The sequence below is a fragment of the Morus notabilis genome, unplaced genomic scaffold (genome assembly GCF_000414095.1).
Source record: "Morus notabilis unplaced genomic scaffold, ASM41409v2 Scaffold321, whole genome shotgun sequence".
In the NCBI taxonomy this organism is placed as follows: Eukaryota; Viridiplantae; Streptophyta; class Magnoliopsida; order Rosales; family Moraceae; genus Morus; species Morus notabilis.
The window spans coordinates 33,634-35,059 of NW_010356783.1; positions in this window are offsets into that span (position 1 = coordinate 33,634).

A 1,426-nucleotide genomic window follows, 5' to 3' on the forward strand; every position below is an offset into this window, starting at 1 on the left:
TCTCGTATATAACACTTATATACAATGTTTAAGGTTACATAAATAATCATGGAATTTTTATTGATATTCATAAAATATTCATAAATATATGCACATAAAATGATGAATAAACTCTTTTATTAAATAAATAATAAATATCCTATTACATCTTATGCTTCTAGGACACCATTCTCAACAAATATTTTATTCAATATTTAGCATTACACAATGACTAACTTTCTTACATTTTAACCATGCAGCATGAAGCAATTCAAGGATCGATCCGAGCAAAAGATTCAGATATCATTTCAGAAAAAATTCAACTTGGTAATATATAGTGTTGGAACTTTGGACGGGCCGCCCGCGACTGCCGAAAAAACCGAGTTTTTGCCCGAGCCCGAGGCCGACCCACCCGAAAAATTCGGGCCGCCCACCCGAGCCTAAATTTCCCCTTGAACGGGCCGCGGGCTTGTGTTAGTCCGCCCGAGCCCTCCCGATTTGCCCAAATTTTTTTAAATTTTTTAAATTTTTATAATTATTAAGTTAGTTTGTGTTAAAATTATGTAAAAATCAAAATCAACATTCAATAGACATTATTAACACAATTGAATAAATTAATCATGTATATTATTGATGTATTAAATTCATAATTCATGATTGTCTCGTTAAAAACCTTACCAAGAAAAACCCAATTGGGATAAAAACTTGGCAAGGAAAAAAGAGTGCAATCATTTTGTGACGAATTACAAATTTTACAAACTTACAAAGTTATACAATTACAAATACAATGTCAAAAGTAAATACATATTTACAAATTATAAATTTACAATTTAATTTGAAGCTGAAGGATCGTCTTCAAAATTAAATGTTAATCGATTAAATTTATCAATCCATTCTTGACTTACCGACGAAATTGTATCCTATAGACGTTGATCGGCCCGATCCCAATCCTTAATGCAAACCAAGGCTTCAACAATATCCCTTTGCAATGCATTCCGGCGTTCCTCAAGTATTCTTCCTGTCATACTGAAGGATTGCTCGGATCAAACAGTGGAGACTGGGATCGAAAACATATCAATTGCCAATCGAGTTAGGATTGGCCAAGTTAATGCTCGTGCCCTCCACCATTGAACTAAGTCAAACGATTCTGCCGCACTGCCGACTACTAAGTCTTCACTGAGGTACGCCATAAGCTTGTTAAAGCTGCTGCTGCCACTGCCATTTGTTGATGAAGATCCACTTCCACTCACAGCTTCTGTTTGAGTTGTCTTCTTCTTCTTCTTTAGCCCGAAAACATTCAAGAATGAATGGGAGTTTTCATCTTGTTGTTGCGGTTCCTGTACTCTAGAGTTTGTGCTTCTAAACCTAATCTCATATTTACTATAGATCTCATATATTTTCGCCTTTATTATTGAAAATTGGTCTGTACAAGTGATGCCTAAAAATT